General features: G+C 44.8%; 5 non-coding genes and 1 pseudogene across 5 annotated transcripts; all 6 read right to left on the reverse strand.

The window, feature by feature from the left end:
- Nucleotides 1-518: 518 nt before the first annotated feature.
- LOC130324189 (U2 spliceosomal RNA) lies at nucleotides 519-709 on the reverse strand. The gene has a single exon (XR_008869265.1). It is a non-coding gene; the product is annotated as a U2 spliceosomal RNA (small nuclear RNA).
- A 2,054-nt stretch (nucleotides 710-2,763) lies between these two features.
- LOC130324190 (U2 spliceosomal RNA) lies at nucleotides 2,764-2,954 on the reverse strand. The gene has a single exon (XR_008869266.1). It is a non-coding gene; the product is annotated as a U2 spliceosomal RNA (small nuclear RNA).
- Nucleotides 2,955-5,023: 2,069 nt separating this feature from the next.
- On the reverse strand, nucleotides 5,024-5,214 carry LOC130324191 (U2 spliceosomal RNA). The gene has a single exon (XR_008869267.1). It is a non-coding gene; the product is annotated as a U2 spliceosomal RNA (small nuclear RNA).
- A 2,084-nt stretch (nucleotides 5,215-7,298) lies between these two features.
- On the reverse strand, nucleotides 7,299-7,481 carry LOC130324193 (U2 spliceosomal RNA). The gene has a single exon (XR_008869269.1). It is a non-coding gene; the product is annotated as a U2 spliceosomal RNA (small nuclear RNA).
- Nucleotides 7,482-12,663: 5,182 nt separating this feature from the next.
- LOC130324194 (U2 spliceosomal RNA) lies at nucleotides 12,664-12,796 on the reverse strand (annotated as a pseudogene).
- Nucleotides 12,797-14,883: 2,087 nt separating this feature from the next.
- LOC130324192 (U2 spliceosomal RNA) lies at nucleotides 14,884-15,074 on the reverse strand. Its single transcript, XR_008869268.1, has one exon. It is a non-coding gene; the product is annotated as a U2 spliceosomal RNA (small nuclear RNA).
- Between the last annotated feature and the right edge of the window lie 927 nt (nucleotides 15,075-16,001).

The raw sequence follows: 16,001 nt of genomic DNA on the forward strand, positions 1-16,001 counted from the left end.
TGCATGGTCAATGTACAGCAATGACACACCTGTGTGAACAGCCAGGAGACCCCCCCCCCCCCCCCCCCCCATGTTATGTTACATAGTTACATAGTTAGTACGGTCGAAAAAAGACATATGTCCATCAAGTTCAACCAGGGAATTAAGGGGTAGGGGTGTGGCGCGATATTGGGGAAGGGATGAGATTTTATATTTCTTCATAAGCATTAATCTTATTTTGTCATTTAGGAACATTCAGCACCCACCCGCTATCAAGGCAGCTGCCTATCATGTCATGCCCTACCTGCACAGGTGTGCTGGCTACTCAAATGATCCAATTAAGGAGGCCATTTAGTCAGCAGCAGCAGAAGTCCTGTGCCTGGACGCTCCAACAGCGGCCAGACACAAGCAGAAGCAGCAGCAGCAGCACCACCTTTTGTTTTTTGGCTGCAGCAGCAAGGCCCACAGGGCTGGCTAGCTGGCTAGCCAGCAAGCAGGTAGCAATGAAAGTAGGAATCTTTCTTTTTAACCCTGTAAGGGGGTGGTGCACTGTACCCGAAGATACTGCCATATCGGGTCAATGCATAGGGCGACGGAAGCAAGCTTCGAAATCGGCCCCCGTTCTCAAAAATCCATTTAATATATGGTCCCCAGATAGGGGACGTATCAGATATTAAACTGATAAGAACAGATACTACACTTGATCTTAGCCAAAAGGCCGAGAAGCGATAACCGTGAAAGGGGCGGGCCCAACAAGGTCCCCTTCATGGGCACTATCACTGCTTGCTGTCAGGGAGGCTGCCAGACAATTTTCCATGCACACTCTGGGCTGGGGGGCAGTCAACCACCAGTACACACAGCAGAACCTAAACCCATACCATTATTGCTAAGCAGCAAGACAGGGGCCCATTGCACTCCCACGGGGCCTTTTTAAATGCAATCCATAACCCGGATTTGCCAGGAACCCTTCTTACTCCTCCTACTTGCATGTGACACTGGGCTTAGGATCTGCATAGGAAACACACACACAAGCACACACCTACCTTTGTTGCCTGCAGATGCCTCCTTGGCTGTCCCCAAACGGTATCAAACCAACACCCACGGGAAGCTGTAAGCATAGAGGACATGCCTGCACCCCATTGGACTTACCTGTGTGGGTTAAATCCGGGTTATTTGACAACCTATGGCGGTGATGGTTCTGCTCAGGCAGAGCAGTGCTGATGCTCCTCATAAAGCTGTCGCTGCTGTGAAGGTTCTAGGTGACATCACAAATCCCTATGGTTACATACACAACAAAGCTGGGTTGTTGTTGTTTACACTCTGCAAGGCCTGTGGAAGTGAGTGACATCATAGCACTGTAGTTCTGAGGGTTCTAGATGGATGCAACAATCTCCTGTTGCTTCTATGAAGGCCATAATAGACGACATCACCAAACAGCTCCATAGTCACATACACAGCAAAGGAGAGATGTTGTTTACACCTAGTGATGTCAGTGGTATTGAGTGACATCACAGCACAGTGCTAAGGCTCCTGGGCCTGGACACAGCAGCGGCTGCAATATCTCAACGGAGAATACGTTTATATATATGTGTGTGTGTGCGCGTATATATATATATATATATATATATATATATATTTCTCCGCCGAAATCACTTTTAAACCCATTTCCACCTTTTTTTCCCTTCTCTTCCTCTTACTTTTTTTTCACGTTTTTTTACGTTTTTCTCCTTTTCGCCTCTTTTCTGGGCGTATTATTCTTCTTTTTCTTCTTTTTTTTCGTCTAATGCATACCCCATCAGTGCAGCAATGCTTATTCAATACCGCCAGCAGATGGAGACACTGGGGGATAATTTTCTAAGGATTTATACTGATTTTTCCTGTCTGAATTTGTCGCACAGAAAGTTGCAGGCCAAATATGTGTGACATTTCTGCGACTTTAGCTTCTAGAGCATTTTTACAACATTATACATAGGTGCTGAATACATAAAAAGCGACTGTTCAGCGACAGACAAGTCGCATCGGCTGAAAGTAGGCCAGAATGTCAGTCCATGTTGGAGCAGGTTTAGATACAGTCTAAAGTATAGATCTCAAAGTCTGTGCACAGAATTTAGCAAGGGCCTCGCACCTTCTGATGCATCAGGTAGGTGCACAATAGCATAGCCTAACCCTCTGTACTTTGGTCTATATTGATGCGGGACATAGACAGCCAGCTGATGACCAATCCATTAGTGCAATGGATGGCTGGAAGCATTTGTCTTTGCCTTTGCAATACCACAGAAGCAATGCATGGTCAATGTACAGCAATGACACACCTGTGTGAACAGCCAGGAGACCCCCCCCATGTTATGTTACATAGTTACATAGTACGGTCGAAAAAAGACATATGTCCATCAAGTTCAACCAGGGAATTAAGGGGTAGGGGTGTGGCGCGATATTGGGGAAGGGATGAGATTTTATATTTCTTCATAAGCATTAATCTTATTTTGTCATTTAGGAACATTCAGCACCCACCCGCTATCAAGGCAGCTGCCTATCATGTCATGCCCTACCTGCACAGGTGTGCTGGCTACTCAAATGATCCAATTAAGGAGGCCATTTAGTCAGCAGCAGCAGAAGTCCTGTGCCTGGACGCTCCAACAGCGGCCAGACACAAGCAGAAGCAGCAGCAGCAGCACCACCTTTTGTTTTTTGGCTGCAGCAGCAAGGCCCACAGGGCTGGCTAGCTGGCTAGCCAGCAAGCAGGTAGCAATGAAAGTAGGAATCTTTCTTTTTAACCCTGTAAGGGGGTGGTGCACTGTACCCGAAGATACTGCCATATCGGGTCAATGCATAGGGCGACGGAAGCAAGCTTCGAAATCGGCCCCCGTTCTCAAAAATCCATTTAATATATGGTCCCCAGATAGGGGACGTATCAGATATTAAACTGATAAGAACAGATACTACACTTGATCTTAGCCAAAAGGCCGAGAAGCGATAACCGTGAAAGGGGCGGGCCCAACAAGGTCCCCTTCATGGGCACTATCACTGCTTGCTGTCAGGGAGGCTGCCAGACAATTTTCCATGCACACTCTGGGCTGGGGGGCAGTCAACCACCAGTACACACAGCAGAACCTAAACCCATACCATTATTGCTAAGCAGCAAGACAGGGGCCCATTGCACTCCCACGGGGCCTTTTTAAATGCAATCCATAACCCGGATTTGCCAGGAACCCTTCTTACTCCTCCTACTTGCATGTGACACTGGGCTTAGGATCTGCATAGGAAACACACACACAAGCACACACCTACCTTTGTTGCCTGCAGATGCCTCCTTGGCTGTCCCCAAACGGTATCAAACCAACACCCACGGGAAGCTGTAAGCATAGAGGACATGCCTGCACCCCATTGGACTTACCTGTGTGGGTTAAATCCGGGTTATTTGACAACCTATGGCGGTGATGGTTCTGCTCAGGCAGAGCAGTGCTGATGCTCCTCATAAAGCTGTCGCTGCTGTGAAGGTTCTAGGTGACATCACAAATCCCTATGGTTACATACACAACAAAGCTGGGTTGTTGTTGTTTACACTCTGCAAGGCCTGTGGAAGTGAGTGACATCATAGCACTGTAGTTCTGAGGGTTCTAGATGGATGCAACAATCTCCTGTTGCTTCTATGAAGGCCATAATAGACGACATCACCAAACAGCTCCATAGTCACATACACAGCAAAGGAGAGATGTTGTTTACACCTAGTGATGTCAGTGGTATTGAGTGACATCACAGCACAGTGCTAAGGCTCCTGGGCCTGGACACAGCAGCGGCTGCAATATCTCAACGGAGAATACGTTTATATATATGTGTGTGTGTGCGCGTATATATATATATATATATATATATATATATTTCTCCGCCGAAATCACTTTTAAACCCATTTCCACCTTTTTTTCCCTTCTCTTCCTCTTACTTTTTTTTCACGTTTTTTTACGTTTTTCTCCTTTTCGCCTCTTTTCTGGGCGTATTATTCTTCTTTTTCTTCTTTTTTTTCGTCTAATGCATACCCCATCAGTGCAGCAATGCTTATTCAATACCGCCAGCAGATGGAGACACTGGGGGATAATTTTCTAAGGATTTATACTGATTTTTCCTGTCTGAATTTGTCGCACAGAAAGTTGCAGGCCAAATATGTGTGACATTTCTGCGACTTTAGCTTCTAGAGCATTTTTACAACATTATACATAGGTGCTGAATACATAAAAAGCGACTGTTCAGCGACAGACAAGTCGCATCGGCTGAAAGTAGGCCAGAATGTCAGTCCATGTTGGAGCAGGTTTAGATACAGTCTAAAGTATAGATCTCAAAGTCTGTGCACAGAATTTAGCAAGGGCCTCGCACCTTCTGATGCATCAGGTAGGTGCACAATAGCATAGCCTAACCCTCTGTACTTTGGTCTATATTGATGCGGGACATAGACAGCCAGCTGATGACCAATCCATTAGTGCAATGGATGGCTGGAAGCATTTGTCTTTGCCTTTGCAATACCACAGAAGCAATGCATGGTCAATGTACAGCAATGACACACCTGTGTGAACAGCCAGGAGACCCCCCCCCCCCCCCCCCCCCATGTTATGTTACATAGTTACATAGTTAGTACGGTCGAAAAAAGACATATGTCCATCAAGTTCAACCAGGGAATTAAGGGGTAGGGGTGTGGCGCGATATTGGGGAAGGGATGAGATTTTATATTTCTTCATAAGCATTAATCTTATTTTGTCAATTAGGAACATTCAGCACCCACCCGCTATCAAGGCAGCTGCCTATCATGTCATGCCCTACCTGCACAGGTGTGCTGGCTACTCAAATGATCCAATTAAGGAGGCCATTTAGTCAGCAGCAGCAGAAGTCCTGTGCCTGGACGCTCCAACAGCGGCCAGACACAAGCAGAAGCAGCAGCAGCAGCACCACCTTTTGTTTTTTGGCTGCAGCAGCAAGGCCCACAGGGCTGGCTAGCTGGCTAGCCAGCAAGCAGGTAGCAATGAAAGTAGGAATCTTTCTTTTTAACCCTGTAAGGGGGTGGTGCACTGTACCCGAAGATACTGCCATATCGGGTCAATGCATAGGGCGACGGAAGCAAGCTTCGAAATCGGCCCCCGTTCTCAAAAATCCATTTAATATATGGTCCCCAGATAGGGGACGTATCAGATATTAAACTGATAAGAACAGATACTACACTTGATCTTAGCCAAAAGGCCGAGAAGCGATAACCGTGAAAGGGGCGGGCCCAACAAGGTCCCCTTCATGGGCACTATCACTGCTTGCTGTCAGGGAGGCTGCCAGACAATTTTCCATGCACACTCTGGGCTGGGGGGCAGTCAACCACCAGTACACACAGCAGAACCTAAACCCATACCATTATTGCTAAGCAGCAAGACAGGGGCCCATTGCACTCCCACGGGGCCTTTTTAAATGCAATCCATAACCCGGATTTGCCAGGAACCCTTCTTACTCCTCCTACTTGCATGTGACACTGGGCTTAGGATCTGCATAGGAAACACACACACAAGCACACACCTACCTTTGTTGCCTGCAGATGCCTCCTTGGCTGTCCCCAAACGGTATCAAACCAACACCCACGGGAAGCTGTAAGCATAGAGGACATGCCTGCACCCCATTGGACTTACCTGTGTGGGTTAAATCCGGGTTATTTGACAACCTATGGCGGTGATGGTTCTGCTCAGGCAGAGCAGTGCTGATGCTCCTCATAAAGCTGTCGCTGCTGTGAAGGTTCTAGGTGACATCACAAATCCCTATGGTTACATACACAACAAAGCTGGGTTGTTGTTGTTTACACTCTGCAAGGCCTGTGGAAGTGAGTGACATCATAGCACTGTAGTTCTGAGGGTTCTAGATGGATGCAACAATCTCCTGTTGCTTCTATGAAGGCCATAATAGACGACATCACCAAACAGCTCCATAGTCACATACACAGCAAAGGAGAGATGTTGTTTACACCTAGTGATGTCAGTGGTATTGAGTGACATCACAGCACAGTGCTAAGGCTCCTGGGCCTGGACACAGCAGCGGCTGCAATATCTCAACGGAGAATACGTTTATATATATGTGTGTGTGTGCGCGTATATATATATATATATATATATATATATATATATATATATATATATTTCTCCGCCGAAATCACTTTTAAACCCATTTCCACCTTTTTTTCCCTTCTCTTCCTCTTACTTTTTTTTCACGTTTTTTTACGTTTTTCTCCTTTTCGCCTCTTTTCTGGGCGTATTATTCTTCTTTTTCTTCTTTTTTTTCGTCTAATGCATACCCCATCAGTGCAGCAATGCTTATTCAATACCGCCAGCAGATGGAGACACTGGGGGATAATTTTCTAAGGATTTATACTGATTTTTCCTGTCTGAATTTGTCGCACAGAAAGTTGCAGGCCAAATATGTGTGACATTTCTGCGACTTTAGCTTCTAGAGCATTTTTACAACATTATACATAGGTGCTGAATACATAAAAAGCGACTGTTCAGCGACAGACAAGTCGCATCGGCTGAAAGTAGGCCAGAATGTCAGTCCATGTTGGAGCAGGTTTAGATACAGTCTAAAGTATAGATCTCAAAGTCTGTGCACAGAATTTAGCAAGGGCCTCGCACCTTCTGATGCATCAGGTAGGTGCACAATAGCATAGCCTAACCCTCTGTACTTTGGTCTATATTGATGCGGGACATAGACAGCCAGCTGATGACCAATCCATTAGTGCAATGGATGGCTGGAAGCATTTGTCTTTGCCTTTGCAATACCACAGAAGCAATGCATGGTCAATGTACAGCAATGACACACCTGTGTGAACAGCCAGGAGACCCCCCCCCCTCCCCCCCCCATGTTATGTTACATAGTTACATAGTTAGTACGGTCGAAAAAAGACATATGTCCATCAAGTTCAACCAGGGAATTAAGGGGTAGGGGTGTGGCGCGATATTGGGGAAGGGATGAGATTTTATATTTCTTCATAAGCATTAATCTTATTTTGTCAATTAGGAACATTCAGCACCCACCCGCTATCAAGGCAGCTGCCTATCATGTCATGCCCTACCTGCACAGGTGTGCTGGCTACTCAAATGATCCAATTAAGGAGGCCATTTAGTCAGCAGCAGCAGAAGTCCTGTGCCTGGACGCTCCAACAGCGGCCAGACACAAGCAGAAGCAGCAGCAGCAGCACCACCTTTTGTTTTTTGGCTGCAGCAGCAAGGCCCACAGGGCTGGCTAGCTGGCTAGCCAGCAAGCAGGTAGCAATGAAAGTAGGAATCTTTCTTTTTAACCCTGTAAGGGGGTGGTGCACTGTACCCGAAGATACTGCCATATCGGGTCAATGCATAGGGCGACGGAAGCAAGCTTCGAAATCGGCCCCCGTTCTCAAAAATCCATTTAATATATGGTCCCCAGATAGGGGACGTATCAGATATTAAACTGATAAGAACAGATTTTTTAACTTGGCTACCCCTGAGGGGTATCTTTTTATTTAGAATTCATAACATTTTACAAAGTGCATTACGATTTATAAATATAATTTTTTTTCAATAAAAACAAATTTTGATAATAAAATCACATATAACAATAAAAGTTCACATAAATACAATCATAATACACTTAAAATGGGCACTTGGTGGCTTTACAAAAGGGCGTTCCATTCATTAAAATACCATTTTCTAGCTAATAAAGGATAATATTTCTTGTCTAATACTTGTCTAATAAAAAGTACTGGTACATATCACTAAAACAAAGAGCTAAAACATCATTCACAGATAAAATCTCATGTTTAAAAAGTAAAATGTTTCTGGCATTCCATAGAGCTGCTTTAACACAGTTTATGATCTCCCATGCCATTGTCTCTTGAGTCCGTATTGGGCATTCCAGACATCCATAAAAAACAGCTGCAGAGTTTAAGTCCTTTATTTCTGTTATCTTCTTCACCAGAGGGAGTATTTTAGTCCATATCCTTTTTGCATAAAAACAAGTCCAGAAAAGGTGGTACACGGTCTCGGGTTCCTGGCAGCCCTCCCTCGGGCATACTGCAGTGTTGGCCATCCTTCTTCGGTGCTGGAATGCCCGGCATGGAAGACACTCGTGTATGCAGCTCCAGGCCAGATCTTTCTGTGAATTAAAAAGATAAATCATATTTGCCATCTTCCATATTTTCCTGCATTTCTCTTCATTAAAATTATTCACAGGGGTAATAAAACCACTTTCTTTAATATATTTTAACATTTTTTTGCTATTAGTTACTTCATTAATACTTTTTCCGTTAAAGTTGTACAAGTTGAAAATTTTCTCTAAAATCTTGTATTGTTGGGGAAGATTAAAAGCATAAGGACAGCTTAAAACAGTTTTAAACCACCCATTCCTCCTCATAAAAAAACCTGTATTAAAACGGATAAAATATGACCAGTAACTATCCTTAAAAAGTGTGCTAACACACATGCTAAAAAACTTGGTAAAAAGGAACGCCCTGATGTCGGGGAAGTCCTTTCCACCCATACCTTTTGGCATCATGACGATCTCTCTTCTCAATTTTTCACTCTTGGAGCTCCATAAAAAGGTAAAACATGCTTTAATAATTTTATTTAAAATCATTTCGGGGGGTGGAAAGACCATGCCAAGATACAATAAAATGGGTAAAATCACCATCTTTGTAACTAAAACCTTCCCCTCCATCGTTAGCTTTCTCATGTTCCACATACAAATTTTTGTGTTTATTTTTTGAGCCACCAAGTCCCAGCTATTAAAACCATTGTTTGACTCACTGAAGGAGACCCCTAAAATCTGCACAGACTCAGACACAGGAATGGGTAAATCCCTTAAAAACAGTCCTCCTATATTTAAAACACTGCTTTTATTAAAATTTACCTTAAAACCGGAGGCACAACAAAAAAATTCAATTTGCTTTAGGGCTTTTTGAAGCGATGGGGTGTCCCTTCCGAGCACTGCCACATCGTCCATGTACCCCACTACTTTAGCCTCTAGTCCCCCTCCTCCCGGCAGGGGGACCCCTCTTATTTGCTTATCTCTCCTCAAGGTGCATAGTAGAGGCTCAAGCGCACATATGAAAAGTAGTGGGGACAAAGGACACCCCTGCTTCACTCCGGAATTTAAAATCACATCCTGTGTCTTAAAACCGTTAACTAAAATCTTGCTTGTGCAGTTTTTATAAAAGGCCTTAAGAGACAATAAAAAGCCTTCAGGTATACCCATTTTCTCTAAAACCTTAAAAAGATAAAAATGTGACACTCTGTCAAAAGCCTTCTCGAAGTCTAAGGATAAAATGGCTAGTTTTCCGTTTCTAGACTTTGTGTCACTAATCACATCTTTTAAAAGGTTAAGATTTTCCCATATGCTCCTCCCAGGCACCCCACAGACCTGATTTGAATGGATTATTTTCTCTATTACACTTTTTAATCTATTTGCGCACAGTTTTGCCATCACTTTGTAGTCACAGTTGAGGAGGGTGATTGGTCTCCAGTTCTTTAGATCTGACCGGTCTCCCTTTTTGAACAGCAGGGAGACATCACCCTTCCTCCATGAACCTGGGAGGGCTTTTGTTTTAAATACTTCTGTAAAAAGGGAAAAAAGGTCATCTTTTAAAACACCATAAAAAATGACATAAAACTCAATGGGTATACCGTCAGGACCAGGCACCTTACCGGATTTAAAACTCCTGATCGTCTCTAAAACCTCCTGTTCCGAGATCTCCCTCTGTAAAAGAGACTGGGACACAGGGTCTAAAACATTGGTAATCTCCTTCAATGAGTCATTCATAAAATCAATATCAATATTTTTTGTATTAAAAAGATCCGCATAAAATGAATGTACCCTTTTTAAAATACCCTGTACATCTTTTTCTCCTTGTATATTATCAATGAAAACCTTTTTATCCGTTACTTTCTTAAAAAAGTACCTGGAGCAGGTCTCGTTCTCTTCAAGGTGCTTTATTTTGGATCTGAAAATTATCTCTTTTCCCTTCTGCTCCAGGCACTGTTTTATTTCTTTTTTTAAGTCAGTAATTTCTCTATAAACCTCTATACCATTGTCTCTGAATTTGTACAGGGTTTGCAGACGGGTATTTAGAAGGGAGTAAAACTCACGCTTCTCTTTAGCTCTAGAGATCCCTACTCTAATAAAAAACTCTTTTATTTTTATTTTCATTTTCTCCCACCATATACTGATGGGAGTGTTAGGATCTCTTACCCGTCTGCAGTCCTTGTAGAAGTTGATAAAATCGGATAAAACCTGCGGATCTTCTAAAAGGGATACATTCATCTTCCAGGCATTCCTCCCAGTCTTTTTTCTAAAATCACTCTTCACCTTAAAAGATAAAAGTTTGTGATCAGAAAAAACATTGGTTAAAACATCACACTTAAAAGGCAGTACTTGATAAGAACAGAAGATAAAATCGATCCTGGAGCTGCAGTTTGCGTTGCTCCAGGTCACACCGTCTCTTTCTGGTAAAATACTATTGCATTTCTTAAAAACATCAGTAAGTCTAAAATCAATAATCATATTTTTTAACATAGAAGATGTTTTATCATAGTTTCTACTTACTGAATTGGTAAAACGGTGCTCCCCCCTTAAAATACAATTAAAATCACCTGCTAAAATAAGAGGTTCAGAATCATTGATAAAAAGGGGTAAAATCTCTAACATCCGTGCTCTATCATTTTTATTGGGTGAACCATAAAAATTTAAAAACTGCCATTTAATACCATCAATAAAAGCTTTAACCAATAAAATTCTGCCTGGTAAAATCTCATGAATAAAATCAATAAAAGCATTTCCTTTAAAAAGTATGGCGACCCCTGCTGATCTGGATTCGTTAGATCCAGACCAGACTGATGGACCGTGTACCCAATCTTTTTTATACTTTTCATAATTTAAACTATGCGGGATGCCGCACTCCTGCAGGAAAACCACAGAAGCAGCAAAAATAGACAAGTAGTTAAAAAGGGCAACCCGTTTCGCTCGTGAACTTATACTTCTTACATTCATAGACAATCCGGACAACTCAGCCATTGGAGATGTAAAAAAAAGGGAGGCTCAGATAACAAAACTAAAAACCAGATTGCGCACTGGAGCTCTCGTTACCCCCCACCTCTGACTCTACCGTACACATAGAGGAAGCCGGAGAGGAACCACCATCGCTCGAGCAGCCCCCCTCTTCCAAGACCACAGGTGTATAGACGGAGTACATTGGTAAGAACAGCTTCTGGGCTCCATTCTCTTTTTCGGCGTCCACCTCTTGCCCCTCCATAGGGGTCGGGTGCGTACTTAGGTCCGTTTCCGGGACCTCGGAGATGGTCACCCCTGAAACCTCCTCCTGGCTGGGAGGAGGAGGGGTATCCACCACTGGGACCTGTGGAGGAGCTTCACTTGGAGCCCCCGTCACGACAGGAACTTCCATCTGCTCCTCCTGGACCACCTCCGAGTCCGGACGCCCTTTGGAGCCCCTTCGTCTTTTCACCTTTGCTACTCCGTCCGGGTTTTCACACTCAGGGGGACCCCGAGCAGGAGGACCTTCCGGGGTGGAATCGGGCACCTCTCGCTCTTCCACCTTCTCTGAGGTATCTGCCCGATCCCCTCTCGCATTTCTCTTCCCCGGCCTCCTCTCATTTGGGGTCCCCCTTTCCACCTGTGCCTCTTTCTCCTGGGGTTCTTTTGGGGGGGCCGTGGTCTCCATCTCACAGCTTACCTCTTCTTGTGGGGGGTGCTCCTCCTCTCTGGCTTTTCCCCAGGCTGGTCTCCGGACGTCTCTCTTGGGTTGCCCTTGCTGTTCTGTGGTTTTTTTTGGTCTGTGGGGACAGAAAGCATACATGTGACCAAAGTGACGGCAAAAATTACATCTCAAACCCTTATCACATTTTTCTGTTTCATGTTGCATGCTTCCACATTTCTTACAGGAACTTTCACAATTTTCCTTTATGTGCCCATAACGTTGGCACCTTCTGCAGAAGTTTGGCATTCCCGCAAAAAAGAGGTCGCCACACACATTGTTTAATTTAAAACGAGCAGGCGGTAATAGTATCCCCCCTGGGAGGGTGGGGTCTTTGTTGCACGTGACTTGATATCGCCATTTTGAGGTCCAGACACCACAGTCGTTCATGATTTTTCCTCTGAACTCCACCTTTTTAAAGTAGGCTGCCAGGAACCCATCGATCTCTCTCTGATTTACAAAAGGGGAGTACATCTTCACGACAATCAACTTGGTTTCATCTAGGACGTGCTCGACAATTTGGATACCCTTAAGCCTCGGATCATCTTGCTTTGGAATTTTCATTACTGCATCTAAGAATACGCCTTCCCCTATGAAAGTGCAGTCGTAGATCCTCCGCTTAGGGTAATCCTGGATGGCCAAAATCTCTCGCTTACGAACATTAAGAATCTTGTCGAGCACGTCCTCTATCACGAACCTCATGCCACGTGCATCCGCCGCATCACCTGTGAGAATGACCCGCACAGTGTGTTTAATCCGGGCATAAGCCGGTACCGAACCAGGATCTAGATCTTCATCCATGGTTCATTCGTGTTTTGGTCTGGTTCTCTCCGCTCCAACCAACCAGCCAATTCGCTCAAACCTCTCTCCACCCAAAGGCTTTGAGAGGCGATCGCAACCCGTTACCCTGGGACTAAGCCCTCTCCCCAATAGCAACAAGTGGGTGAAGCCCAGGCAATAAACCTGGGCGATCCCACAAGGCCGAGGAGAGGGGTACCCGAGTACCTTCTGACCAGATCTCCTGTATTACTACACTTGATCTTAGCCAAAAGGCCGAGAAGCGATAACCGTGAAAGGGGCGGGCCCAACAAGGTCCCCTTCATGGGCACTATCACTGCTTGCTGTCAGGGAGGCTGCCAGACAATTTTCCATGCACACTCTGGGCTGGGGGGCAGTCAACCACCAGTACACACAGCAGAACCTAAACCCATACCATTATTGCTAAGCAGCAAGACAGGGGCCCATTGCACTCCCACGGGGCCTTTTTAAATGCAATCCATAACCCGGATTTGCCAGGAACCCTTCTTACTCCTCCTACTTGCATGTGACACTGGGCTTAGGATCTGCATAGGAAACACACACACAAGCACACACCTACCTTTGTTGCCTGCAGATGCCTCCTTGGCTGTCCCCAAACGGTATCAAACCAACACCCACGGGAAGCTGTAAGCATAGAGGACATGCCTGCACCCCATTGGACTTACCTGTGTGGGTTAAATCCGGGTTATTTGACAACCTATGGCGGTGATGGTTCTGCTCAGGCAGAGCAGTGCTGATGCTCCTCATAAAGCTGTCGCTGCTGTGAAGGTTCTAGGTGACATCACAAATCCCTATGGTTACATACACAACAAAGCTGGGTTGTTGTTGTTTACACTCTGCAAGGCCTGTGGAAGTGAGTGACATCATAGCACTGTAGTTCTGAGGGTTCTAGATGGATGCAACAATCTCCTGTTGCTTCTATGAAGGCCATAATAGACGACATCACCAAACAGCTCCATAGTCACATAGACAGCAAAGGAGAGATGTTGTTTACACCTAGTGATGTCAGTGGTATTGAGTGACATCACAGCACAGTGCTAAGGCTCCTGGGCCTGGACACAGCAGCGGCTGCAATATCTCAACGGAGAATACGTTTATATATATGTGTGTGTGTGCGCGTATATATATATATATATATATATATATATATATATATATATATATATATTTCTCCGCCGAAATCACTTTTAAACCCATTTCCACCTTTTTTTCCCTTCTCTTCCTCTTACTTTTTTTTCACGTTTTTTTACGTTTTTCTCCTTTTCGCCTCTTTTCTGGGCGTATTATTCTTCTTTTTCTTCTTTTTTTTCGTCTAATGCATACCCCATCAGTGCAGCAATGCTTATTCAATACCGCCAGCAGATGGAGACACTGGGGGATAATTTTCTAAGGATTTATACTGATTTTTCCTGTCTGAATTTGTCGCACAGAAAGTTGCAGGCCAAATATGTGTGACATTTCTGCGACTTTAGCTTCTAGAGCATTTTTACAACATTATACATAGGTGCTGAATACATAAAAAGCGACTGTTCAGCGACAGACAAGTCGCATCGGCTGAAAGTAGGCCAGAATGTCAGTCCATGTTGGAGCAGGTTTAGATACAGTCTAAAGTATAGATCTCAAAGTCTGTGCACAGAATTTAGCAAGGGCCTCGCACCTTCTGATGCATCAGGTAGGTGCACAATAGCATAGCCTAACCCTCTGTACTTTGGTCTATATTGATGCGGGACATAGACAGCCAGCTGATGACCAATCCATTAGTGCAATGGATGGCTGGAAGCATTTGTCTTTGCCTTTGCAATACCACAGAAGCAATGCATGGTCAATGTACAGCAATGACACACCTGTGTGAACAGCCAGGAGACCCCCCCCCCCCCCCCCCCCCATGTTATGTTACATAGTTACATAGTTAGTACGGTCGAAAAAAGACATATGTCCATCAAGTTCAACCAGGGAATTAAGGGGTAGGGGTGTGGCGCGATATTGGGGAAGGGATGAGATTTTATATTTCTTCATAAGCATTAATCTTATTTTGTCAATTAGGAACATTCAGCACCCACCCGCTATCAAGGCAGCTGCCTATCATGTCATGCCCTACCTGCACAGGTGTGCTGGCTACTCAAATGATCCAATTAAGGAGGCCATTTAGTCAGCAGCAGCAGAAGTCCTGTGCCTGGACGCTCCAACAGCGGCCAGACACAAGCAGAAGCAGCAGCAGCAGCACCACCTTTTGTTTTTTGGCTGCAGCAGCAAGGCCCACAGGGCTGGCTAGCTGGCTAGCCAGCAAGCAGGTAGCAATGAAAGTAGGAATCTTTCTTTTTAACCCTGTAAGGGGGTGGTGCACTGTACCCGAAGATACTGCCATATCGGGTCAATGCATAGGGCGACGGAAGCAAGCTTCGAAATCGGCCCCCGTTCTCAAAAATCCATTTAATATATGGTCCCCAGATAGGGGACGTATCAGATATTAAACTGATAAGAACAGATACTACACTTGATCTTAGCCAAAAGGCCGAGAAGCGATAACCGTGAAAGGGGCGGGCCCAACAAGGTCCCCTTCATGGGCACTATCACTGCTTGCTGTCAGGGAGGCTGCCAGACAATTTTCCATGCACACTCTGGGCTGGGGGGCAGTCAACCACCAGTACACACAGCAGAACCTAAACCCATACCATTATTGCTAAGCAGCAAGACAGGGGCCCATTGCACTCCCACGGGGCCTTTTTAAATGCAATCCATAACCCGGATTTGCCAGGAACCCTTCTTACTCCTCCTACTTGCATGTGACACTGGGCTTAGGATCTGCATAGGAAACACACACACAAGCACACACCTACCTTTGTTGCCTGCAGATGCCTCCTTGGCTGTCCCCAAACGGTATCAAACCAACACCCACGGGAAGCTGTAAGCATAGAGGACATGCCTGCACCCCATTGGACTTACCTGTGTGGGTTAAATCCGGGTTATTTGACAACCTATGGCGGTGATGGTTCTGCTCAGGCAGAGCAGTGCTGATGCTCCTCATAAAGCTGTCGCTGCTGTGAAGGTTCTAGGTGACATCACAAATCCCTATGGTTACATACACAACAAAGCTGGGTTGTTGTTGTTTACACTCTGCAAGGCCTGTGGAAGTGAGTGACATCATAGCACTGTAGTTCTGAGGGTTCTAGATGGATGCAACAATCTCCTGTTGCTTCTATGAAGGCCATAATAGACGACATCACCAAACAGCTCCATAGTCACATAGACAGCAAAGGAGAGATGTTGTTTACACCTAGTGATGTCAGTGGTATTGAGTGACATCACAGCACAGTGCTAAGGCTCCTGGGCCTGGACACAGCAGCGGCTGCAATATCTCAACGGAGAATACGTTTATATATATGTGTGTGTGTGCGCGTATATATATATATATATATATATATATATATATATATATATATATTTCTCCGCC

The sequence above is a fragment of the Hyla sarda genome, unplaced genomic scaffold (assembly GCF_029499605.1).
Source record: "Hyla sarda isolate aHylSar1 unplaced genomic scaffold, aHylSar1.hap1 scaffold_2601, whole genome shotgun sequence".
Classification (NCBI taxonomy): domain Eukaryota; kingdom Metazoa; phylum Chordata; class Amphibia; order Anura; family Hylidae; genus Hyla; species Hyla sarda.